At 45.7% G+C, this 27,523-nt stretch overlaps 1 protein-coding gene across 1 annotated transcript in view; it reads left to right on the forward strand.

The window, feature by feature from the left end:
- The window catches only part of LOC119217115 (LHFPL tetraspan subfamily member 6 protein), a 35,435-nt gene that overhangs the window by 1,524 nt on the left and 6,388 nt on the right, over positions 1 to 27,523 (forward strand). The window lies entirely within an intron of this gene.

Consider the following 27,523-nt stretch of genomic DNA (forward strand, 5'->3'; position numbering starts at 1 on the left):
TTCACATTGCAGAAGCATTGGTGGTTTTCTTTGCATTGAAAGATTCCATTGATTTACATGCAATTCTGAATGGAAATCGGAGAAATATTGATGGTCGTGATTAGCTTATTGGTTTTAAATGTGGTTTGTCAGGAAGGAGAGGTTACATTGGTGAGTGATAGAAATGTTGATAACTGTGAACATCTCACTTCCGGCTCCAGTTTTCTTGCACAATAAACCTGCTGTAAGCCCAGAGAAGCTCAAAAGCCATAAGAGATGGAGCCTGTTTAAAGACATTGAGCCAGTTGACATTTCATGACTCCTGACTGCAGTTTAAAAACACCGCACACGATTAGCGTAAACATTTTAATAAGCCTGTTGACATAAAAAGCACAATGCCACATCTGTGAACTGAATTGTTGATTTGGTGTGTGTGCTTCGGCTTTGGTTTCAATTAAGACAGCTTGATCTATTTTACTTATACAAATTCCGGCATCAATTCATGTCTTTGCTTTTTAATTTGACTGACGAAATGATGGAAAAAGGAATCGTTTGATTACAACAAGTGGATGCGGCGTCCGCGAGGCATCCGCTTTGTTTACGCGCGGCGCTGCTTTCGTGTTCTCCCCGGCTCGCCAGGTCTGAAGGTCTTCCGGGGAAGCTGCAAGTTTCTCCGCCCCAGTTGAAGATGCTGCGGTGCCCTCTCATTAACTCTAAAATGCTTGCTCGCATGCCGTGGCTCACCGCTCTGCCATTTGCAATCCCTGTCACTTCAGCCCGGCTTTAAAAAGTGATGTGACGGAAAAGCAGGTTTGACAGAGCTGCCGGTTTTCTTTAAACAGACGGATAAATCTACAGAGGACTACCACAACGTGTCGTGCGGCAGTTTTTAGCTGCTTTCGAAACGTCAGTATTAATGATGTATAATACGAAGGATGATTTAGGTGAAGGCTGGCTGGCTTATTCTCAAATGTGCACTTTTATGTAAGGAGAGATTACAGCAAGGGGCTATTTTTGGTTATAGGATTAAAAATAAAAAGTCCTACTTTCATGCGATTTGTCTTTTTTCGTAGACTCACAAATCCAGCCTCAACGTGAATTTAGCTTGAGGGGGTGCAAAGTAAGGCGGAGTCCAACACAAGGGGCAGCACTCGGTTCTGTTAAACTTGAAGACTGGTGAGCCAAAGGGCAGAGATGTCTCACAAGGGCTAATTGGAAGTGACACAATTTGGAAGCTCACTGGGCTGCTTCGGACATCGCCTTCCACTGCTCGCTAACAGTGTTGAAATGTCAGGCTAAATTGGGAGAGAGCGGGAGAAAAGAAAATAAGGAATCTGATTATTGAAAAATTCTTTATTCACTGCTCATTAAGCAAGAATCTCGCTACGACACAAGCGCATCTTGTATTCGCCAGATGTGATGTCATCCTCCTTTTGTGTTTCGTCTGCTCCTATTGTGGGTCCCGAATGAAAAAAAACACGCTGTTCAATACGCTCCTGTCATTTGTCTCAATCCAATGAAATAGATTAGAACAGAAAGGATTTATCGAGGCTTGATGGGACTGAAGGAGTACCTCTGAACAATCACAGACATTTGTGACTCGTGTTGTTGTTTTCCTCCCCTGATGCTGCTCCCTCCAAGTCCGCTTGTGTTCCAGACTTGGTTAATTGCTGATGGCAAAGGCCCCAATTTCCTTTACAGGCCAGAGAGTTTCAGTCTGAGCATGAGACTATGAGACTGTTCTGGCTCATAAATCAAAGGCCCTATAGCGCCGTGTGCTGCTTACACTAAACAACTGCCTGTGTGGTAATTTCTTGTCTTAAATTGCTGTGGCACAGACGGTAGCTTCAGACATTAAAAGATCTTCTGACTTGGATTTGGTTGTTAGGGATTTTGATCCCCCCCCCCCCCCCCCCTGCAGTGTCCGCCTTGTCTTTTTGGTTCCACGAGCACCGTTGTGCACAGCGGGGGGTAAGCTGTTTAACGTTTCTTTTCCAGGCTCAATACAGGCCCTCCGTGTACCTTTTGGAATACTCTGTAGCTCCCCTCGGCACAATGACCTGCCTTTTAAATGATCCATCCTCTGGTGTCTTTTGGGGTGTTTGTTTCCTCTCGTTCTTCTCTGCCCATGACTGGTATTTCTGTTTTGACATTTTGCTATTTGATCGCTGATGATTGATTTAATCATGATGACTGACACTTTGACAGGCCCCATGATTTGACAGGCGGTCTGCTCCATCACCTATGAGTGATTAGGTGATAGTCAGCGTGGGGGGGGGGGGGGGGTGCAGTTGAAGTTAAGAGAAAGAATCCCGTGCTGAAAAAGAAAGCTGGGTGCCAAATTTTTTAAAAGAAAAGGCTTTGAATGGCTGTCTGTGCAAGAGTGAGAGTTTCACATTTTCTACCACCCGTTGCCCTTTGAAGCCAATCAATCAAATAAAGCTTCTTTGATCTCCAAAACAACGGTTCCAGAGGTTGATTCGCTATATGTGGATCCCGAATAACGTCTCATGTCACATTAAGGGAGGCAGGGATGAAGCATTGTTCCAAAAGATGCCTTAAATCACTAAATGATATTGCCTTTACCCGGAGAGAATGACGAATGCACTGAGATCACTTGAAGTCTTGATATACTGTAAATGTCAGGAGATAAAGCTGGGCCAAGCTGCAAGGTGAAGTCTATGTATGTGTTTTTTATTGAGGGGGTGCTCGACCGCCGCGTCCTTCAAATTGAAGTCGAAATAACAGGACAAACAATGTGATGCATTATCGGCTGCACTCAGTTTGTTGGGGCCGTTTGTTTGATGAAAGCAGCACTTCATGAGAGCAGCGGTGGTTTGTGAGGAGGTGCTGACCTACTGGATACGGTTTATTTCAAATAGGTGGAAAAAAGTCCAACAGGGCATATTTCACTGCCATATAAGGACAGTCAGCAGGGAATCTATACAGTCCAATTGTTGTCACTGTTGAGAGAAGTGCTGAGATCTCTTAACAGTTTTTAGCAGGAATTTCCAATGCTACACAATGCTATCGCGCTGTGATGGGCTTAAAACATCTATTATTGATTAGAGACATTTAATGCATGTTACATTTAATATTACCCCTGGGTTCTGACGGACCTTTAATGAGATGAGAGGAAAGTGAGTTTTATCCACATATATCTCTCCTTTGTGATGCTCCAATGTAAGATCCCTCAGTTTGAGATGACAAACGTTTATCCTCCGATTCTCTTTTTTTTGTTTTGTATCTCTTCAAAGCGGAATTGAAACTCCCTCTAGAGAGACTGAAAGTAGAAATTCATCATTTAGTTGATGAAACGCCAACACGCCGGTTTGTCTGAACGAAAGGACGTGTCTGTGGGTGAAACAATCCGCGCGCTGGGTCTAAAGCCTCCATATGGTGCACAGGGCTGTTGGCCACGCCAGTTAAAAAACGTACCCCCACCTGCCACTGGCGAAGCTGCAGTTGATCTGAACCATCAAATAATTGGCAGTGTTGCCTGCTGGGAAAGCTTCTCCATTGTGTTTGCAAGTTGATTGGCTTTGTTCACGTCTCTGTGCCAGCATCTGGTTTGCCCTCACTGGTGTGCGATGTCAGTAAATAAGCACTATGGGGCCGAAGCGAGGACGAAGCACACGTGAAATATTTTCGGCTCACCTGCGTGCCGCAAAATCCATGTCAAGGGCACGGGCGCGAGCGCTACATTTAAAGATGTAAATAAACTACAGATGGACTGCAATTTCGGCTTCCGTGATGTTGCCAAGGGCTGTTTGGCACAGGGGCGTGTTGTCCTGTTTGAGAGCCATACCAACACAGCCAGGAGCTCCGTCCTTGTGTCTGCTTTGTGAGCTCTTGCCAGCTGGATCCCACCCAGTCCCAGAATGCGAGCCTCCACCTCCCTCTCACCACCAGCACTCTTGTTCAAGAGGTACAAACCAAAAGAAATCACATCCCCGCGTGAGGGAGGCCTTGGGATGAAGACCTCATGTGTCCTGGGGGGTGGGGGGGGGGTCTTTCTGGGGCAGCGTCCCTTGACTGTCATGTCGGGTCGCGTGACATTTCCACGGCGATGGATGAATATTCCCTGACAAGCCTTTTTCGTCCTTTTGTTCTCAAAAGACCTGGCAGTTTGATGTGACGATGATGGACTACACTGTCTCATCTGCCACGTAGGCATTGCATAAAACTAATAAGCTAGCGCCACTCGATATTTCTGATAGGACACAAGCCTTTTTCAACGTTGTTCTTGCTGTGTTGATGGTTACAAAGTGGACGTCTCTTCCTCTCTGATCACCTAAATGGCAGACACCTCTTGCACCACTGCAGTGGGCCCGTTGAGCCCAGCAGCTAAAACCCCCACTAACATCGTCACCAGCGTGTTTGGAGTCCGAGCTGTGAAACGAAGCCTCTTCACCACAGGCAGTCTGTACTTCCCCCAACATCCATGTCTATCTTTCTCCTTCACCTTTCTAGGGATGAACACCCCCCCCCCCCCCCCCCCTCCTTCCCCCTCCCGACCTTCTTGCCTTTTGGGTTACAGTATTATTTCCAACGCTCTCAGTCTTTAACTTCCCACTTCAGCCTTGTTTCACCTTCCCATAATACTTTTCGTGTGTCTTTGCTCTCTTCTACTCCATCTATTTTCCTCAATCTTCCCCACACGTCGGTCAAGTCCCAAAAATAAGTGATTGTGCCAGGACCCAGTGACCTAAAGAGTGGATCGTGGGCTCTGACAGAAAGAGTGAACGGATGAAACAAAACAAAAAGAGTGAGACAGAAACGTGGCGGAAAGCCCAGCACCAATGGGGATTTAGTTTTGTCAAACAGGAAGTCTGGGCAACCAAAGGACAGACAGAAGGGTTATTTCAGTCTGCTCCTCTGTTAAGTCGTTGTTTTCACTGCCATAGTAGCATGCGTACTGCATATCGGGTTGTTTTTTTCACTTGGAACAGAACTGTTCCAGAAAACGTGTCTGTTGTGTCTGCATTTGTGCCTGACATCATGCAGCTATAAAAATAAAAAAAAAGCGAGTTGCAAGGGGGATGAATTCATTTGGGAAAATGCAATTTGATGATTTAAAAATGATTGCCAAGCAACAATACAATGGCTGGTTCCGGGACAGCTAAAAAGTAAATGCTAGTTCAGCATTCCTATACAATCACAATAATCTGCGAGGATACTATCTGTTTAGCAGATATGATGTTAACCAAGGTTGACATCTTAGTTTAGTTTGTCTGCTAACATTTAACTAAAATATATAATGAAAACGAAACGAAGCAAACTATCTTCCTTGGGAACAGTTAGATCCAAGATGTTCTTCTCTGCTCCAACAGACCGGGCAAAGCAGTCAGGAAAGTAATTGCTGACACGTTTCACATCTCTGCCGCTGACACCTAAAGCAGTGAATACGTGTGAATCACTGCTCGGGGCAGATGCTTAACAGATGGTGGAGGCTCCGCTTCTCTGTATCACTGGTGACACACATTGAGGAGGGCATGTTTGGTGTCAGTGCCCCAGCCTGTGCTTACAGTTAGCAAGACTTGAGTCACAGGTAGCGATACAAGACTAAACCCCTCTCACGCTCTGAGCCATCCGAGTCCTCGTTTCTGTGGCAGATAAAACCCGACAGTGGTAACAGGAACACAAAGGGAGAACAAGAGAAAGAACTCAACTTCCCCACATGTTGTGTATAATTAGAGTTGAGTAAGATGGAAAGGCCACATTTGACCTGTTATCCATCTCTAAGGGAGTCGGAGGCCATGAGTCGAATGAATAAATGAATAAGTATGGATTGGATGGATTGGGCCTGAGTCCTTCGGGATGAAGTAGTTTGCTCGGTATGCACGCCCTGTTTTACAGTCTCAGAGGCACCGTGCCTTTAACACCACAGTTAATTATGGCCTGTTCTTCCCAGTGAGGGGGAATGTGGGGTCAATACTCCTTTTATGCTGCCTTCTCATAGGTCAAATAGCAGGACAGCAAAGAAATATAAAATGGGCTGATTTACAAATAAAATTGGCAGCCCATAACAACCAAGAGAGGAGTCTATTATTGGCAAAAGAATCCACAGTAATTGTATTATTGTTTCCTAAAACAATGAATACGTCATATTATATTACGTTATATTATATATTAGAACGAGCCATTTTACTCCTTTTTGACTCCTGGATGTCCCATTTAATTTGACTTGGTGTGTCTGAGCATCTCCCGCATCACATCCCTTCGAGGCTAGGAAAAGAATCAGGAGCTGCCTGAAGAGCCAGAGCTCTCTCTCTCTCTCATGGGCGTTAATGTGTGGAAAAGAGTCGCCTCGGACTCGGGATGAATTAGATCAGGGTCAGTGTGCGTCTCCGAGAACGAAGCTTTTCCCCTCAGAGGGTCGCTTTAACACAACAAGGACAGGTGAAGGTGGCGTAAAAGGCAGCTGGAGATCAGATCAGAGGAGGAGCGGTGTCACCTGTGCACGTGCATTTGTGTGTCACTAGTGACCCTCAGTCTGTTGATGACTTGGTGGGTGCATGCGTGAAAAGGGACATGTGCTCTTGCATAGCGTGAAGTTGCTGCTTCCTGCGTCCATCTGGGTTTGTTGGAGAGTGCCGTGAGTTTAGCCTGCATGCAGCAGAGTTTATTAATGTCCCGTGTGCTGACGCCAGGGCCTGGCTTCACCGTCTGCCTTAAGTAATGCAGGGAATTTTGGGTAAATATATGCTGGCGCCCCCCCGTCCCCATACCAAAGTGCCCCCCATACTTAGAACCACTTCCAGTTTAATTTGAGGCTTTTAATGAGTGTTGCACAAGAGAAAGTGTTGTTTGTAGTTTAATAAATTCCGCAGCTTTCTTCTTGTTGTGGTTGAAGGAGCAGGGTAAAATCTATTTTTCGCTTGCAACCGTCCAAACGGAGGCAAGGATTTTTCCGTGATGAATTCACAATTAGAGGGGGCAAGGCCCTTGAGAGGATGAGCGCTTCTGTGTTTTAGTGATCAATACAAATAAGAATTGCTTTGAAGGAATGGAATGTGCATCCTGGGATTATTTGATGCCTTGCAGAAAACACACCATCAAAGGCACCTCGGTGTGGTAATGGGCAAAATGTCACTGCCGTCATTATCATAAAAGGACAAACCTGTAATCGTGCCGCATGAAATTATGTCACAGGAAAAGACAAAAAAGTGCATGCCTCAGTCTTTATAAGGCTGACACAAGCTAAAGAACATTCTCCAGGTTGTGGCCCTGCTCTCTGCTTGTGGATACAGGGGAGGGGTTTAGTGTTTGGCTCCAAGGCGACACAGTGTGATTCCCGTTCTGCTTTGCTTCCCAGACACTCATTCCAGCTAGTCAGCTGCAGTTGGGTGTGCTCTCCCCCTTATAGTATCTGATTTCCACAGCAGCAAGGGGTGCAGACCTGAAGCAGAAAGAGAGAGAGAGAGAGGGAGAGGGAGGGAGGGAGAAAGAGGATAAACATTTGGAGAAATCCCCCGAGTCTTGTAGTCAGTATTCTGTGGCTGAAGATAAACAAGTTAGCAAGTTGCCTTTAGATTCAAGACACAACACCGACACCACCATTCTGCTGATTGGAGTTAAGCTCTAAAAGCTAATTTGCACCCTCCGTGAGCAGATTGTAAGGCAAGAAGGAGCCTGGATATCAGGCATTTACCCCATCCAGCCAGCAGACAAAGGTTGTGAAAGTGCTCTGGAATAAGAGCGCACAAAATGCAGCGCCCATGAGACAGACTGGCTGGATGTATTTTGAGCCGCTCTGTCCAAAATGCAGTTCCAAGAAAGCATAACACAAGGTCTCTGGAATGCTCCAAGAGAGCCGGATGAGGCTATAAACAGGACAGCAGAAGTGCTCTACCCATATTTGTATGTGTTTGGGAAAGATCAGCAAGCTGATGGCCATATATAGGATTGATGTGGGAAAAACAGCTCGGTGGAAGAGCTGTGCAGACCTGTATGCCTCTGGGAAGCTATTGTTAAACACAAACACACACACCGAGACAATTGTTAGAACTATAATAATAACGAGTTTGAACCGGAGAGATGTGTGAGGTGCAGTTTAAAAATAGCTGCATGGTAGGTGGAGATGATGACACGATCCCTTTTCTCTTTCCTTACCTGCCCTCCATGCCCACTCCGCCCCCTCCTCTGCCACCCGCATGCCCTTTATTCCCATCAGTCACATATTATCTGTTTCTGTTTCAGCTTGAGTCTTGCTTGACTCATGAAGCGCAGTGTGTTTGCTTGAACAGAAATGAGATGACTCAGAAAACTGAAACACAAAGCGAGTGCTCAAAGTTCTGCGGCTTTCCAGAAGGGGAGCATGAGAACAAAGGTACTCTTTGATCCGGCTGGGTGACTTTGCCCACTGCACATATTCTGTGTCTGGACCAGACTGAGCCCCCCCCCGGTGTTATTCTCCCAGGCCAGACGAGCTAACTACACCCGGCTCCCGGCCCGTGGGCTAGTTGCGGGTCCCCGTGGTAACAGCGACCCGGCTGTAGTTGCCGTCACATCCAAATACTACAGAAACTTTGCACAGCAGTTATTTAGAGTCACAGTGTGACCCAACGCGGGGCTTTTCAATCACATATTCCAGCTATGGCTTAGGCTGGCTCACGAGCTGCTGTCTCTAGGGGAGAAGGGAGAAGCAGAGGGTGTAGATGAATCAAAATTATTAAATGTGACTTATTCCCCTGCTGTATAGACTCACCAACATAATGAAAACAACAATCATCAGCGTGTAGCTTCCAGGATAATACAAACACCGATTACCATCATTTGTATTCTTGGTCTTGTGTCTTTCATATAAAATATATCTTCGCTAGAAAGTGTAATTTAAATCCATTCAGAAGCAAAAATGCGATCCAATTATTTTTATTATTATTTTCTGGCAATGCTTGTGCTGTTCTAGTATCCAACATCTGAACAAAGCATTGATTTTCATGAAACACATGAAGCTCGATTTACGCCTCTACACCGCCACAGCGCGTAAGTGCCCCTTGCATGGGGAAATTAGAAGGGAACCTCAATGTTTTTAACAGACACAATTAAAGACAAAGGTGTCACCTGTTCGGGGCGAAGCAGAGGGGAACATTTGTAATTACAGCGTGATTATATGTCGAGCCCAGCCCATGGGAGGTGAAGCGTACCTCACCGCTGCCAGTGGGATCACTCACATCTACTTATCTCCTGCCCCGCCAGCTAAGACGTGATCATTAGTGAATGTGTCGCTATCGTGACCGTCCTGATAGTGCTACTCTAATGCTGGTCCTTTGTTGGCATTCCCGTCAGGGCTCCATTCCCTGACTCCCGCTGCCTCCGGTCTGAAAACTGAAGATATGGCTTGCATTAGCAAGCTGTCAGGGGTGGCTGCTTGTATTGAATTTGGCTCTTTCACAAGGTATGCATTCCTGGGATCATTTCAGACAAATAAAAAGATTCCGCTGATTGCTTGTCATAACAACGGAGCTTCTGTGGGTGGCCGGACTCTTCTGACAAGGTCAAAAGTCGGTGTTATTTTTCCCAGCATTTCTGGATCTCTGAGAGATCTGCTGAATCGGGTTGTGAAGTCCTTCAAAGCTTGTCTGCTCAACGTGTTTCAGCCTGACCGTGATGGGCTTGCCATCTGACTTTTGAAGATAATCACAGAATAAGTGGTTGGCCGGAGTGTGCATTTCTCTCTATTTTTTTTCTCTTTTTCTTTTTCAAACGGGGAAGCACTCAGCCTTACTCATGGGGGATGCCAAATGGCTAGTTGTGTGCAAAGAGGGAGATAATAGAAGCGGAGAAGTTGGGCACTCAGGCCTGCTGATAAAACAGCAGCTCCACAGAAGAGTGGAGGACGAGTAGGTTGTAATAATTTGATTTCCTCCTTGATATCAGATTTTTGATTTCGTGTTACATCCAACGTCCGTCTCTTGACCCGCCCAAAAATGACATCTGTAACTGCCTCAGCTCTCTGGAGCGGTGTGGCAGAAGTGGCTATTATTGAAGAAGGCAACTTCGACATTGTCATCCAGTAGTTGCACTGCCCATCACCCACGCACAGCAGTGACATCAAGGTCATTCTGTAAGCCACCCCGTAACACGACCCAGGCTGCATGCGCAGAATGTCAATAAAAGCAGAGACAGCTGTGTGGTACACAGATACCCTGCAATACCCTTCTTGGTTTTGGCTACTATATGTCCATTTTTATCTCAGCATCTTATCCTCCAGCCTCCACCTTGTCTGGAGCTCTGAGATCATTTAGCTTCCACTTACCTCCGGGCAGTGCATTCCATCCATTATTATTATGCCTGTGAAACAAGATGAAAAACAGCCGAAAACCATGTGGCCTTGCTGGCTGTTGATCCGTACTGGAACTGTCCTCTCGGATATGAGCAGGATTTTATTATGCATCTTGGCGGATCCCTCCCGTCTACTTTTGGGTCAGACTATAAAGGAAGAACTGGGAATTGTAGGTGCTCTGCAGCCCGCTGCTCTGCAGAGACATATTGGTCTATCCAATCCACGCCTGGGCTACCGGCCTAAGTGTAAGGTGACATAAGGCTCGGCATAAACATTCATTTCTTAAATTTGTAAAATAGGATGTAACATACCGTATTGTTATTCATGCAACAGCAGCATGGTCCAAAAATCGGTGTAATGTGTAAAAACCCCGCCCCACTTCATCAATACCTGAATCCTGATCTATCGGTTGATGTAATCGTACGATTTGTCAAACTGAGTTTTGCACAAGTATCACTTTACATCTCGTGTTTACTAGCGAAATGTTATTTTTCTCAGAAATAAATATTTCAGTGTGAGAAAGTAATAAACAGCATACATAGCGTGTCTGAGTTTCCCTCTAAAGCTGCTGGCAGTTATATAACTGTAAAGCATCAATACAACTATATTAAAACGTCCATTTTGTATTGAAAACATGTGTCTTTGCAAGATAGCAAAAAACAGAAGCAACAAATGGAAATGTCAAATGTCACGTTTCAAATGGAATCTGACAACTTCAACAATCCTTTCAAACGAGTATTTCTAAGTGGTTTGGATCTTTTAAACCCTGGTGAATCTCACACTGTCTGCCTGCTCTTCTGCCCGTGCTTCAGGCCTGCAGCCCAAAGGAAAGGGCATACTGAAGAAAAATAAACAAATATGGTTGTTGGTCAACCCACAGCTTTGCTCTTTATCCTCTAGAGACTCCGGGTGAAAGACTTGAGAGGCGCTGAGCACTTTTTTCCCTCAACGGTCGTCTGCCGGATACTGGCAACGGGCTCGTGGAGACTTCCCCCGACGACATCCATTCAGTTGTAAAAAGGAGCGTGTGTACCTGCATTCTCTGGTTGAGAGTTTGGGATTATCTTAATAGAAAAACAAGTTTTCCTTCAGAAGCTCCCCTGAGTTTTCACAAACATCCTTTTTCCCTGGAAGCCAAGTGAACAAAACAACATTTCAAAAGCAGACAGCTTGTACCATGGGATTTCAAAGGTGTGTTGTCGTAGAGCCAAAGCATTCCAACAGTCAGCGGCCTATTGATGGGCTCTCACCAGGCTGGAAGACTCCTGCCATACGATGCACAGTGATCAGCAACCACCAAGATCAAAGCTTAGCGGGCTCCCAGCTCTCTGAGGCTTTGTTCTGAGCGTGCTTCCCCCCCCCCCTGGAGGCGAGGGGCAGGATGGTGCAGGGCGGAGACTCAAACAGGCACCGGGCCCGTGGCGTTTGACGCTGTGTTTCTGCAGGACTTATTGATCGGTGAGACGAGATATACACCGACTGACCGCTACTTGGCACTTGATGATCAATAGCTTCGGGCTGCCTCGCTGCGTACGCGTGTGTTTCTCCCAACACATGTCTCTCTTCTTTTTATAATTCTTCACATGCGACAGTTTGGTCCGGTTTTTGACTTTGTGTTATGTCCTAAAACTCAATTAATAGATCCCAATTTGTGCATCAAGCAATTGAAACCCCCCCACGTACACACACACACACACACACACACACCTCTGCTCCTTCGCACTCGAGCTGAACATGCCATCATCTCACATCCTCCTCTGTCTCACGGCTTTGTGGTAATTGCTCCGCTGTTAGACCTTGAGCTTGAGAAGTAACACCTAACCAAGGGCAACGTGCCGCGTGCAGAGCGGGACCGCCATTCGTTGGCATGTATATGGCCGGCTATAAATCCCTGGGAAGTAGTAATGGGTGGGGTGAACATGCTGGGGAACTGGGCTGTTGTCGCTTGAGCGGCTGCTAATGCGGTCTCTCGCCAGTGATAATATTAAACATTGAAAGGACAATCTGTTATTATTATTATGTTCCCGTGGCCTAAGCGGCGCGCACACAAAACGCTGCATGATCCATATTAATAAGTGTGGGGCTGCAGCTCATTTACTTGTGCCCGAGGTGACGCCTTCAAATTGCTTGCTTTATCCAACCAGCAGACCACTGCATTAGCATGTAAATATATATATTCATTTTAAACGGTCACATTTAAATTTGCTGTCGATTTAAATAACCAACTGTTTTGACCGATTGTTCCAGCAATAGATGTATGTGTCCTTTATATTAGTTTTGTTTAGTTCATCCGGAATAAACTCAAGCCCAGGATCACACGTCTGCTGCTCCGCTCCTGAAGTACAGCGAGAAGAAACACTCGGCCTCCTCTCTGCACCACCCCGTTGCTTTCCGTCAACTGTGATCCAGACCTAATCTACCAGCCCGATAGTGAGGTCCCTGCAGGGAGCCAGGGGGGCCCCCGGGGCCCAGCACCATTGCCTCATCAGTCTTCAAGACTGAAGGCTGCAGGCGGAGGCCAGACTGGTAGCAGAGCAACGAGGGGGTGTTGAACCCTGATGACCGACCCCCTTTTGTTCCCTGCGGGGAGCCTCCAGCCTCCTCGGAGGCGACAAGCATGCGTGGCCGCGTTGTCTCTCAGAGGTGACGGTGAGCAAGTAGCCTGCGGGGTTAGGTTTCCCTGGCTCCGCTGTTTGTGCCATTTCTTGTTTCTTTCCACCAGCGGGTTTCATTTTTCGATTTGGTGGCGGCTCGTATATCGCACATAAATATTTGCTGAAACGACATTTTATATTTTTGTCTTCGCCCTGCAAATTTCCGCCGTGGCTCTGTCGCGTAGCCAGATTAGAGCAAACAATCATTCTCGCAGTAACGCAAACACAGGCACATGGTGCGGAGGCAGCAAAAGATGCTTCCCAACAGTGTGTTTGTGCTCGGCTGAGCTCAAATTCAGGAAGACAAAGGAGTGTTTGCGAATCATTTTGGGGGCTTTTGTTTTTTATCACAGAATGCATCCGTCTGACTAGTTTGAGGGCTTCACAGTCTGTCTTTCAGCAGCATTGTGGGAATCTTTGCGAGTCAGTATTTGCTTGGCTTATTATTCGGGTTTGTGTAAATCCAGCATTAAAGCTTCGTCAGACAGACGGCCCGGCTTCATTGCGAGTTATTTACTCTGGCAAGTACACTCAGAAACTCTTGCAGCCGTGGCAAAGTGAATGACAGGTCGCCCCCTGGCAAAGCTGCCTGAGGCCCGGACCTCTTGTTTGTTCCTTCTGAGAGGAAGTCAAATACAGCTTCAACAAACTTCAATGTAACACTTGAGCGAAGGAGACAAACGGCACGTTTCAGCTGAAACCAGATGCTGATTAATCACCAGATCAGAAATTGCCCGGTTTTCTGCAGAAAAATGAAACGACGCATTGGAGATAACGGCTCATCGTTAGCCTTCCCTTCCCTCGTTTCACCCACTTCTCCCTGCACCAGCAAACTGAGTACAGAATACATTAGATGTAATGAAATAAGGGCTTTTAAAGAAAGATCTGAATTGAGTGTCAGTCATGGGTAGATGATCACATTACCAGTTGTCCGTTGGAATGACTTTCCTTCCCATTAAGAGGTATTACGATCTCTCAAATATAATTATACTGGAAATGGGCTCACGTCTGTGCTGCTGAAATGTTCTGGAATATACAGATCATTTCATATTTCTCCACGTTGGAGCAAGCCAGTGTGTGGGTTTTTTCTTTTGAGGCTTCTTTGGATCAGAAAGATCTTCTTTTTGTAGCTTGCTTTCCTGCCCCACATTTCCTGTGCATTAACACTTATCAAAGACACTGCCACCTACACTTGCCTCATTTGTAGATGCAAATGCTTTAAAACCATGCACGTCCTTGCATAAAGGTGAAAAGAGATCCAGACATAGAAGCCTGTGGGTAAGGATGGCTTTTAATGAGCCTCTAACTCCTCTGTTCCCCAAACCTCAGCTCTGTTACTTCCACCCTTCTGTACCCCTCCCTTTCAGGGGCTGCTGAAGGTTGATGGGAGCAGAGGCTGGGGGAGGGTTGTGGAAGGCGAGGGGCTCTGGAGGCCGCCTGTGGAATCTTTGCATACCACCGCAGAAAGTGGGAGGGATTTTTTTTTCACCTCCACAGGCTCCGCACCCACCTCTTCATCCCCATGCCTCCCAGCCAGCATCATAAACTGTGCAGCAGTAGCAGCAGCTGGTGTCAGAGAGGAAGACGGAGAGAGGAGCGACACCCCTGCTATCTCACTTACCATCTTCTTGAATTAAAAGGCCTGTAAGCAGACTGTGTTGGATATGGGGGTAGGGGGGGGCGGGGGCCACGGAGGGGGAATACACTGTAGCAGAGGATGTGGCACACATCCCCACAACCAAATCACCAGATGGAGCAGATCTAAATCAAGCCCCTCCCTGCTATAAATACAGACATGGGGAATAATAAGTGGCAGCATATGCTGTGGTCAACCTCTGTCGGTGCTATTCTGCCATGCTTTGCATTTCTCCTCGGAATTCATCCATGATGTCGCTCAGTTTAGCACGCACCGCAGCAGAGGAAGCCCAGGCAGCAGGACATGCCAATCACACCGGTGGCCTCTATTTTCCCGTTGTCTCCCCCGAGCGAAACGAAGGTGCATCCATCCAATGAAAAGGATGTTCCGCAATAAAACGCTGCATTCACCTTGGTGGTCCAGCAATTGCTTGATATTACGGGAGAATTTAGAACAAGGGGCCATTTGGGTTAAAAAGCTGCTGCGGTCTTTGTATTTGTCTTGTATTCTTCTTCCTATCAGGTGCCATGATCTCTGGATGGGCGGAGGAGCGTTTACTTTGTTGGCCCACAAGGATCAATTAAGCCATCAGGAGGGAGAGACAGTAATAAGGCATGTAATGGAAGGCTTGGGTTCCTCGGGGAGCTGTGTTAAATTCATCACCGCCTCGTGTTCACACATTTATCACCGGCACATAACAACTTGTAATCAGTCACAGATGTCAGGGGTGGTGCTGACTCTACCGTCACGCCACATGTGTTGACGCCGGTATCAGTAACTACATAATGCTTTTGCACGCTGGTAAGATGCGGAGCTCTATGTGTGAATCTCATGTGGGCAGATGGAATTGATTAAATAAACAATTTGACTGGTTCAACGCACAATTCATTTACATATCTGTTCAATTCAAGATCTTCCTTGCAAAAGGATTATTAAGGTGATGCCTTTGCAGACAACAGTGGTAACACCTTCTCACCTTGTTACCCTGCGGCACAGAAGCTTCATTTTCACATTGTAACACATACTTCACAGTTTGGAAATTCAATTTACACCTCTCCCCCCACAGAAAAAAAACGAGTTTTGAATTCCTTCCAAACAATTACAATTCAACTCGACTCCGAAGCTGACGAGGTACTGTGTCGTGAAGCAAAGGTGAAGGGCAACAGCAGTTGCAGTCCAGTGGTTCAGTGTGCGCTGACCAAAATGCTGCTTTACTGCACTTTGCAATTTCTGCGTTTTGGACACAGCCAAACTGCAAAATTGGACTCATTGTGGTCGGTTAAAAAATGACACCGCACTGTAGAGCGATGACTGACGGAGCTCTCCTTCAATCATACGATACTGGAAACCATTCCTGCACCTGACTGGATGAGCCCACTGCTCACCTGTGCTGTCACCAGCTTTTCTGGTGACTTCCTTTTGGATAGGTAGGAGGAGATGTTTCTTAACATGGTTCTAAATCTTCCAGAAAAAACTGTCCAGAGATGAGCCATGCAGACTTTATTTTACATCCACACCTGGGTGTAATTCACCAGGTTTTGTGGGTGTAGAGATTTTGGACTCATGTCATCACCACAATGGCTCCCCACAGTACAGTGACTGGTTTGCCAGCTGTCAGCCCCAGTCCGTTCCCAGTGAATGCTTTCTGAGTTTACAAGTCGCATGTTGGAGTAGCAGTGGGGATTTTGGAGTTGTTGTTTTTTTAAACGATGACCTCATGATGCACACATAGATGTAAATAAATATCTGGCCCTTTTATCGAGGCAAAAAAAATCATCAAAACGTAAAAGAAAAGAACATTGATTGAGACAATGAAAACAGACAGGAAAACAAGATGCTTGTGTATGCATATTTTCTGTATCTTGTTTGCATAATTGTCAAAGAAATTAGGACTGCAAAGCTGCGCAGTTTTCCAGAGAGAGATTACCTGAAATCCATCCTGAACGATGCCACAAATAAAACCGGAATGACAAAGACGCTGTGAGCACTGCCTGTCTAGTTGGCCTTGCCATATGGTGTTGGTGAGGGAGCCAGCGCCCGGGGGGTGGGGGGGTGGGGGGGGGCGGGATGCAGCCGTATGGTGGCAGGAAATGCACAGACACAAGCAGTGTGGCAAAACAAGGCAGAATAAGAATGGGAGTCTCCTGGCTTAGGATGCAAGAACAACAGGCCTAGCATCTCATGCGGGATGAATAAATGAGAGGGAGGAGAATGGAAAGGGTCCAAACTGACCTTCAAACTAGATCACAAGGCCACTCATTTGTTTTAAGACGTCACTCTGTTTCCTCTTCCATTCCTGTCCCTTCAAACATGGAAACAAAGGAGCTGTGATAATAATCTCCCAAACAGCCACAAACTTCTTATTGAGAACAGCCATTGCCACCATCTCATTTTGGAAGGCATGTTCCCCTCTTATATACTTAAAAGCACAATTGATTGACGAGGCACTACAAACCCGACTCGCAACCAGCCCGGGGTATCTGTTAGCGGCAGTGAGTAGGCGGGGGAGTAGGCCGCCCCCCCCACCCCCCACCCCCGTATTTTGTGTGTGACCTTTTTCCGAACGACTCACGAGGATTTCGGTGCCATCTGTGCCCTCCGGGTAGCAGTAATCCCATCGCAGCAGTGGCTAACTTTGCAAAATGTCGCGGATGGTATCACGCTCGCACGCACAGAAACACGCTGCCTTATTTGTTGCTTCTTCCTCTGGAATACCTCTCGTTTATATCTGCCTTTGCGGTTTTTACCTCTTCTTGCATTAGCGTCAGCGTGTCTGGTTGTGATTTATAGCTAAAGCTTACCTTCTATTTTCCATTTGTCAAACCAAAAGAGTTAAGATGTTTTTTTGTGGGCAATTTGCTAGAAATAATGTACGTTATGTCCCTTTGTTAGTGTTAGTGTTCATCTTCACATACCAGGATCCAGCCCACACATGCAGAGAATGAATTAGCATAATGCCATGGATTAGACACTTGAAATGCATTAAAATGTTTTTCCTTCTCGACTTGAACTTGAATGTCCGACCTGCGATGTCTTCATTGTGGCTCTTGATGCTGTTCTCGTCCATCTGAAAATGCTTTTAGAGCCAGCACAGATTCGTTCGCCTTTTATTCTCTTACGTTTTCTCGTAACCCCCGTCAGCTGAACTTTTTGAAGATGTTTGAGATGAAAGCGTGTGTTTATTGACCCCACTTATTCGCGTGCGTATGTGCATGCCATATCTGTGCTCCAAAAGGAAACCGTTTGAGACAAAATAGTTTGCTCCCTGCTGATAAGAAGCCCATTTTGGCTTTGGCTCCATGACAAAAAAAACAACTGAAGATTTGGTGCAAAGGAATTCCAATGGCTTTTTGGACAAAGGGGCAGCAAGTAACCTCACACAAGTAACGTCGGCGTTAATCTTGACACCCGTGATCCATCCATGGCAGTCCCCCCCCCCCCCACACACCCCCCCAGCAACTTCATTTCCTCTCTTGTCGTAACAATCCGAAGACCACTCTGTGTGTCGGGAAAGACTTGTTTTGTTTGACACTTTACACGGCGCCTTGGTTCTCTTTCGTGTGCAGCGCAGCGGCTGGAGGTTTCCTGCTTTTCTTTTGGTGACAGTTCACCTCGTTTTCCTCTGCTCTGCATTCCCCTTTGTGGAAAGGCGTAACTTATATGCCCTGATTTTGTTTTTCCTCGTCTCCTGGTGAGTGAGATGCAGGAGAGTGGATGATCAAAGTCTTCCTTCCAAATTGTGGTGAAGGGAAAAAAAGAAATAAGCTTCAGGACATTGCACTGATTTCTCTCTGTGGACTGCATTCGGATTACTTTTGTTTGTGTTTGTTTTAGTTTTCTTTTCATGGTAATTGGTTTTATTGCAATCGCTTTGCGCAAACTTGTTCAGGCGAAATATATTTCTTCAACCATCATGAGAAGCAGTCATGGAAACAGAGATGGATAAATTGTGCTATTCAACCCGAGGGGGAGAGAGTGTTTTTTTTTAGCCTTTGTTTGATAATTATTCTCATAATTGACATCGTTTTCAGACGTAGGAAGTGGAGACATAAGGATTTGCCTTCGGAGCTGCAGGTCAAATTGATAACGAGCAGGAAAAAACACAAGATTGACAGTCGAGCAGTGAAAGGAGGGTTAAGTGCTACTCTACTGGGTTTGCGCATCGTGGCCTTGTGAAATATATTTCTGCTCGCCAGTGATTTATTATCGTGAGGCTTTCATGCGGGAAAGGTTTTTGGGTGTTTTTCATTAACCTGGCTGAAGTGTGTAAGTGCTTCCCTGAGGAATGATTCACCACCGTCTTTTCCGGGACGAGACCAAAGCTCGCTTCTCTAACTTATGAACCACTGGAGCAGGCGGGAGAGTTTTCTACCAGGTGTCCCCCCTCCTGGTCCCCCATCACATTCATCTAATCATAGATTTAAATAGATGTGGATGTGGGGGCGGGGTTCAACCCTTGAGGGATAGCTTGTCTGCTGTGGTTTATGTATTTTTTTTTTTTTCAACTTTTTTTCCAACTATATTATGACGCAGAACAACGACATTTCCCCCCTGGGTGAGGAATTGTATTCGATTGTCTTTGGTGACCAAACGAGCCAAAAGACCCTCCCACGTTGACCATCTTTGCACGCTGGCTAACAACACACAACGCAGAGAGAGCCCCACAACGGCTGTTTCCCTGTGATCATCATATCAGTAGCTGAGTAAGGACATGGTGACCTTCAGGTTTGGGGGATGGGGTGTTTTTTTTTTTTTTTCTTTCTGCTGGGACTTGCCCACTGGGCTGAACTCAACCTCTCCTCCATCAAGAGTTCCCAGGTTCCCAGACCCCAGCGATTGTGTCTTAATGAATTCACTGAATGCTAATCAGGCAGCCAAAGTCCAGGGGGGTGGGGCAGTGTTTAACACGGACATGGTCCTCTATAAATATGCAGAGGAATTTTTTTTTACCCCGCCGACCTCATCACAGGGAAAAAATTTCCCGCCGTTAAGTTGTGTGTTTTGGTCAAGTCTTTGTTGCGTTGCTTCATTTGTCTGGTAATGCGCTTGCTTGCCTCATTATGAAATTGGGGCAATTCCGTTTTGATTGAGCTTGTCTCCCGGGGATAACCCTCTGATTGTTTTCGTCTTCACTGGCTTCAAATGGTGCGTACATTTCGCCGCCGAGCCTCTGTTTGTATAAATCTTTCAGCACCGCTGGCCAGAGGTCATATCCTTCTAACATTAATCAAGCCTCAACGGACTCCTAATCTTTTATCCCAGTCCTGTTTGCCCCTCGGACAAACACTTTATGGCTCAATCCATCAGACTGACGAGCTCTGAAATGTCAAGGGGTACACTACCAACAGGCCTCGTCGGGGCCATTCAGTCACCGTGAGGCGAGAGTAATCACCATTCAAAGCTTCATCCGTGAAAGAAGAGTATGCAATAACCTGTGATCTCGGGGAATTCAGTGGTAATGTGAGAGCAGGGACAAGTCCCTCTCAGAGCCTAATGCACTCGAAGCCGATTCGATCAGGAGACATATTGTGGCCCCCGCTCTGAGGAAAGTGAATGGGAGCCTTTGTGGACCCGTGACATTACACAAACTTTCCTGCCTCAACACCAAGAGCTCTGCAATGACACAAAGTTAATTGGTCCGCAAAGTTTCACAGTTTAATCCCACGAAGTTGATCTTTACTCAGCCCAGCAGGCCGACATTTTTATCTAATATTTAATTTATTTTAAGCTTCTGAAGAAGAGCCGCTCATGTTGATGAATACTGATGGAACTTTATGAAGCTCTATATGCTCGATGCTCATGTAACCTGATGTTGGAAAGTGATTTCAATAATTGAGGGAGATCGTTGATGATTTTAATCCTGATGCTAGTCTGCTGCGGTTGTAATTTAAGCAAAAGAAAAATCCACCTGCCACATCGCGGTGAAGTCGGAGGCCCCCGGGTAATACTTAATACCTAATCGCACGCAAATTGTTTTTTTTTTTCTTGGCCACCAAAGGAGTCTTTTTCTTAGGCACAATTTGGCACTTCAGAAACACTTGAGGCGGTGGTGGAAACTGTGGGACTTAGCTGGGAATATTTTTTGGGAGGCAATTTGAAGCGTAGCTTTGAACAGTGACTGACGAAGCTTTTACTTTACAGACTTGTATCCAACGTTACTTTTCCTGGTCTTGGCGCTAATTGGTGAATTACATGAACATACTGTGCTATTAGCCCTGTGTGAATTGAGCATGGGACAAAGGAGTGGAAACACATTCTAACTAGCCCCGGCCGCAGTATGAAACCAGTGGTGCTTAAATAGCATGGGTCCCTTCTGCAGATGGTTTTTTTTTTTCTCTCTCTTTGAAACATCTCAGTGAAAGGCAGTTTTGCAAAGTACTCAGGGAACTATTGATTTTCATTCGTCCTTGCTCCCGTGCTATAGTCTCTGGATTCATGCGGTCCACTGACTTCCATGACATGAAGCCCTGCAGCTCGATTGAAGCCATGTGTTTGTGGGAGTGTAATAGAGGTGTTAAGTCTGCGGTGTGTGAAGCATAGTCAAAGCCCTGTTTTAAAAGTTCTCATTTTAATAGAAATGCTGGATAACTGCCCCATTGTTCAGCTGCATTACAAAGAAAGACCACAACAACGAAAGACCATGAATTTATATCAAATATTGTCTTAGTGTTTTTCTATATTCTCTGTAATTACTCATATAAACTGCGCCATTTTCAGCCCACTGCTCAAACAGATCCAGTTGGTTTTTGTTTCTTTACCGCCAATGTTTTGGCCTCAGGGGTGATTAGACAAAGATACAAACTGTTAATCAAGAAGATGATTTAATATATGTGCCTGTCAAAACAAGTAGCAACTTATCACACTTAACGAGTGCCGCCGCCCAAGCGATAGAAACCGTTTAGACAGTGCGTGCATTTCTTCAGGTTTTACTACACCCATACAAAACCAACGAGGTGAAAAGAATGAATGACACTGACATTGTATCTTTTTGTCTAAATTGGGATCAAAGAACTACATAACTGCATTGCTTGGAGTACAAGGCTTCTGCAACATTAACATTTACCTCAACATAACAGCATCTGTTTTTTTTTCTTCTTCTTTTTAATACCCTGTCAGAGATGATATGGCAACCTAAAATGACAATGATGGTAAATCTTGATATGAAATGGAATTGGTAGCCTTTTCTTGACATCTGTTTAGTTTCCATCTGCTGAATCGTCAGGGCAGGAATAGCTTTTCATCCTTGAGCGACCGGGATAAACCAGACATTATGTGATTATGTAGGTTCACAATACCAATTCAATATCATACAAAACATCAAGAGCACGCACAGCCCTGCACAACCTTACCCGTGCTTCTCCATTGTGTTGCCCTATTGTATTCCTCACAGATTACTTGGCATGTTACATAATGTGCTCTCATTTCCACTGTTCTCCTCTTCCTCACGTGCTCCCCAATGTCACAACAACAGCATGTGATGAGAGAGGAGCCACTTGAGCTTCATCATATGATGTTCATCTATCTATACAGAAGTAAGAATAACTGCAAGACACGTTTTTTTGTATGAAAATATGCACCAAAAAAGTTAGGCATCGTTAGGTTCGAGGAGAAGATGCACACTGTTGGGTCTCTTGCAGTTAGCATAGCTTAGCTTAGCTTAGCACAAAGTAACAGCAAGCTAACTGTGTCTATCAATTGCACTCCGATTTTTTGTACAGATTAAACAAACAAGATAAATGTGAAATGTTTCAAATGTGCTGTTATGCATATCATGTTTGGACAGAACGAGGCTAAATGTTTCCCCCTATTACCGGTCTTTATGCTAAGCTAACGTAATCAGCGGCTTGTGGTAGCTTCATGTTCACGGTACAGAAATAAGCCTACTGTTGAAAATAGAAATGGTGAAACTTCAGCTTTGATGTTGTGTTTTGAGAGTTGTAGTGTATCACGTTTTATTCTGGTGTTTTTATAACCTTTCAGGGCCTTAGCATGAGAATGGTTTTCACAGCACGCCCACGCAATGAAACACTGGGAGCAGAAGTGACCTGTTAGTTTGGGGAATAATTGATTTCTGGGCATTTGTGAAGCAAACCCGCTCCCCAGTGGTCCCAAGCTTGCCTGATGTATGTCCCAGAAGACTGTGTGAATACATCGGCTCGACGCTATGAACACATGCTGTGGAGTACTTTTTACGCTTGGCAGTGGGAGTCAGTACTTTCTCGATCCCTGAAGCGCTGCATTGTCTTTAGAAAGGAGGCTCTTTGTGTTTTCAGATGGGAGGCGCTCACATGATGAGCCCAGTGCTTTCGGAGAGGCATTCTGATGCCTGCCAGTATCCGTGTGCAAGGCACTGAAACATTCATTGCACATTTGGATGCTATTAGCATGAATATTAAAGTGTAGATCCCCTCTTCTCCCTGAAGGCCTTGTTTCAGCATGTTTCCTGCTCATTTTTAAGGGTAACTAACAGCGCGTGGGTGGGAACGCGTAGGTATTTTCTGACTTCTGGACAGCCGTCGTGCTTCTCTGTCAGTGGGAGCAGGAGGTGCTGCTCAACACATCAGACATGACCCAGTTAGAAGAGCTGCACTTGTAGGACCATATAAAGTGGGTCCTACCCTGAGGAGCCTTTGGCTTTGTTCTTCTCACACTCCTTCCTCTTCACTCGCCTCTCTGATGGATTGAACAGCCATGGCTTTTTACAACGGAACCAGACCGGCATGCTGATTTGTATTTCTTTTTAAACACGCTTTATTTTTTATTTCTCCAAATGAGTGAAATTTCCATTTAATGAGGCTGAAAACCTGTTGTCCAGAATCTACTGTAATTTGGCTTTGACTCCGTCTTTGTCATGTGCAAGTAAAGTAGCTTATTGTCACCACCCAGAAGCCAAGCCTCACAATGATAGTAAGTCATTAAAATATGGCAAGATATTGCAAAAGCTAATCTTCCCCCTGACTTGGGTGAAAAAAATAAGGCAGCAAATTAACACCAGTGAAGCAGTCAGGTGGTCTTGACATCGCAGGATTTCTCATTTAGCCGACTAACATACATGAGCTCATTGTTTCTGCTGCTTTGCACAGCAGTGGCAACATTAACAAGAGAAAGGTAACATTCTTTTGGAAAAGCAAGAGCAGGAATTTTTTCGCAGATCCTGCCAAGTTCTTTCCCCTTGTTGTCCCCCCCCCCCCCCCCCCCTTCCTTTGCCTCTTATTTGACTTCTCGTCCTAACTGAAAGGAGGAAGAAGAATGTCCAATTTGCAACATGAGATTAGAGGAGCCATGAGGTTGCAAGAAGGCGTGGATTCATAGCTGGAAAGAGTGAGACATTCAGAAAATATTTGCGCCCTCGTGGCAAAGATCTCATTGTCCCCACATGTCCAGCAGACGTTGTCTTTTGGAAGTTATTTGCTACGTATGTAGCGCGCACCAGCTTCATCTTCATGCAATGGGCTGTGCTCCAGTTGTTTTGTTTTTTCCTGCCTAATAATCGCCCACTGCTTAATGAACCAGAAGTTAATTTTGCTCTCGTAACTGCTGTGTTTATCAATTACCGGTTGTAGTCCAAAACCGTGTGCCAAATGAAGGGTGTGATTAGATACGGCTGACTCCTGACAGAATGCCTGTAGCAAAACCACTGAAACAGATCAATACAACACAAGCTGCTCTTTCCGCTCTGGGCCCGGGGAAGGTGACTGATGGGCGGACATGGAATGAAATGAGACCGTATTAAAGGAGATTGGCACAGGCCAACAAGCCAACCCACCAGCACATACTGTACATCACTTTATCAGATTACATAGTCCCGAGGAACAGGCCAAGAATAAAGCCCGTGTCATATTTAGCATTGTCTCAGCGTTGACAGCTTTCCATCACCGTAACCTCTCCGGAACTTTTAAGTGATGCACAATGAATCAATATTAATCCCAATTTGGGATTTCTTATTAATTAATAAATGAGCATTATGATAGATGGGATATTTCCGTTGAGATATATGTTCTCCGCCCCATAGAAAGCGTTGCTGCATTTGAAGTGCTTCCTAAACTCATAGGTTGAGACTGAGATGTGTTAGATTTATCTGAAGGGACTAGCTGTGAAAAACCTTCTCAAATGTATGCGCACTGCCGAGGGAGAAGAAGAATGTTTCGCCCCAAAATGAAAATGCACCGACATTGCCATTGACAGGGTTCTTTAATTAAATGTGAAAGTGGTCCAGTTAGTCCAAAGTGTGCACGAAATAATTGCAATAAAACAGAAGGAATTGATAATAAGAGCTAATAAGAGCCATGTAGAAAGAGGAAATCTACATTCCTGAGGGTGTTTGAAATGATTAACCCTAACCCAGACAAAAATATGAACTTGATAGACCACAACACAACAGCTAGTGTGCTGAGGGCTGTTTAAATCTGGTTCAGTTCATTATTTATTTGTCCCAACAGGGAACTGATAGCAAGCAAATATAAATAAGAAGTGCTGCCAAAACGTGTGTAAAAAACCTGGCGGTTTGTCAGAGGCAGGATATGAAAATATTACTATGCAAGGCCTCACAAGAACCCGACGTGAACAATGTGTCTTGTTAAGTCCTTTGACGGCGGCCGGAATAAAAGGACCGTTTGTAACTCTCTGACCTTTTTCCCGGGCCGGTGGGAGCAGATTCCAGAGGGAAGAGGCAGAAATTGGCCACGGTGGCAATGGACACACTGAATGAGTAGTCCGAGGCGGGTGTGGAGCCGGTTTGTTCCAGAGCTCTGCTCTCACCGTCCTGCTCAGTAATGCAGTTTCCTGTGTATCACATTCAACGGACTCTACTGGAGACCGCAAGACGGGAAAGATCAAATGTGTAATCACCCATCACTCAGTCTATGAAACCGTCCAACGTTACAGTTGGGAGGCTGCATCGTTCAACCAGAAATACCTCTTCACCGTGAACACGCCTCTCAGTCAACTGGATGGTTGAGGTATGCATTTAGGGAGCGGTTTAGAAGACTCATACTGTGAAAAAAAAAAGTTGAATATTGGCTGAATACGCTTGAATGCCAGCCACAGGCTACGGCGAGGATTCATATGCATCAACTTTGCACATATCGCACGTATTCCACATGCTCTCTTTTTAAATCCCTCCTCTCGTCTGTATGCCGTGCTCATCCGCCATCTCTCAGAGCTCCAGATTTAAACGGTTCAACCGAATCTCCAGTTCCCCAGCTGGCTGGCGTGAAAACAACAGCTTCAACGGCAAAAAATGCTCCGATAGGAGTAAGCCCCTCGGAGAATGATTGCAGTGATCCGACAGAGAGAAGCAAAACGTTGCGAGAAAAGCAGGAATGTGAGCTGATGTGAACCTCGTGTTTCAAGTGAAGGGAGAACAAAGGAAAAACCTGCCCCGACATGTAGGGATGGTCCTGTTGACAGATGAGTCACATCCGCTGTTAGGGATGAAGGGACACCTGTCAACCTGTCGCAATCTCAGAATAACGTGATCATGTTTACACTGTCATATTAAATATACTTTTGTTATCGATCAATTAAAAACCATTTAACATCCTAAGTCATAGTGATGTATAATCTAAAATTACACCCACAGTAACTGTATTGTAAGTGAGGTTAAATGTTGCTGCCATTACTCCTTTAGCGGCACTGTATGATAATTGATATCACAAATCTCATGGTTCCTAACTTAAACCCCACATTTAGTATTTAACTTTATGCTTGTGATATTAGTGCGTTACTGTTAAACTGCCTTCCCACGTGTGGCTCTCTCTTCTTCAGATGATCCTCCAATCCCAAAAGGGAATGTCCTGCATTAAGCCGGCCCATTGAGGCCCCTCCCCACCCGAATTCCCTGGCCACCAAAACTCTCCCCAGCTTAGCGGCAGCCCTTTCTACTTGTCCTCTTTGGCCTGAATGATAACCTTGAATGCTATTGTCTCGGGACGGGAGGGAGGGCAAAGAAATGCTTTGCTTTCTGACAGAGAGCAGGAAAGCTTGACAAAAGGCATCAGCACTCCCTAAATCAGAGAATGTGAGGGATATGAAAAGGGGGCAGTTTTTTTTTCATTCAGGTAAAAACCGTCCAACGGGGGGGAACAATGGAGCAGCTCTGATGGAACAAAGTGCTTCTCTGTGTGCTTTTTAAAGCCATTTCACGAGCCAGCTGAACTACGATGATGAAACTCGAGGCAACGATGTGGAGAAGAAAGTTCACTGTGTTAGAGCAGATTTTATGGATTGAACGCTGATATGTGGGACTGATTGTATTCGGAAGAGTCCGTTCATCTGAACTACAGTCCATAGAATCCCAGTTCATGAAATAACCCTTCAGAGGGGCCATTAAGCGACCTCATGGAGATCAATTGAAACTCAATGTGTGAGTGGCCTACACTCTGCACCGCATTCTCTCCCTGACCCTCTTCTCCTGTACCGCCTCTGCCTGGGAAGACCCTCAGCATCAGGTGGGCGCCATAGCAACTGCAACCCGACTCCAGAAGAAGGGCTTTTACAAACAGCGGTTGCGGTAAGAGAGCAGCAAAGCAAGCAAACAAACCTCCCGGGCCTGAGTGGATTGAGCGGCATTTTAACCACCTCTGCGGATCTCGTAGAACAGATCAGGGGCATCTTTAAGTTCGACCCAAGGGCGCGGATGAGGCATAGCGCGTTGTGTGGATTCGAAAACAGCTGCAAAGGTGCACTGGGTGGATGCAGGTGACGGCAAATTTCTCCCAGTGGTGGTCTTTCCTGTCCGTCCGTTCCACAGGGTGATTGAAGTGGCCGTGCGATGGCTGCAGTCGCCCCCCTGGTTGGGACGCGTTCCACTACAATCGCCATGGCGGCGTGTGTGGAGTTCTGAAACGATTTCATCGCGAGGAGGCCATCTGCTCAGGGAGATATGAGCGATTTGAAGTAGATCGTGTTGTCTGCAAGAGAAGAGAAAACATCGCCGGGTAAAGCGATGAAAATTTGCTAAATCAC

Source organism: Pungitius pungitius, chromosome 3 (assembly GCF_949316345.1).
Source record: "Pungitius pungitius chromosome 3, fPunPun2.1, whole genome shotgun sequence".
Taxonomy (NCBI): domain Eukaryota; kingdom Metazoa; phylum Chordata; class Actinopteri; order Perciformes; family Gasterosteidae; genus Pungitius; species Pungitius pungitius.